We start from the raw sequence: 213 nt of genomic DNA, 5'->3' as shown, positions 1-213 counted from the left end.
CGCCGGAATTATGTCTTTCTGCTTTGCCGTTTATGGCTAAGAGTGGCCTTCACAAAGTCATTTTTTTTAATGGAAATGCCTTACAATTGTTTTTGTGACAACTGTGATAGCGAGGAGACACTACAGCACACCTTCTGTGACGGTCCTCGCTACAGTGCGCAGGGGAACTAACTTGCAGTCGCGTTAGCCCGCATGTATAGCAGACTGATGACG

Source organism: Rhipicephalus microplus, chromosome 9 (genome assembly GCF_043290135.1).
Source record: "Rhipicephalus microplus isolate Deutch F79 chromosome 9, USDA_Rmic, whole genome shotgun sequence".
In the NCBI taxonomy this organism is placed as follows: Eukaryota; Metazoa; Arthropoda; class Arachnida; order Ixodida; family Ixodidae; genus Rhipicephalus; species Rhipicephalus microplus.
The sequence above is the reverse complement of the archived record's forward strand: the minus strand, read 5'-3'. Positions refer to the sequence as shown.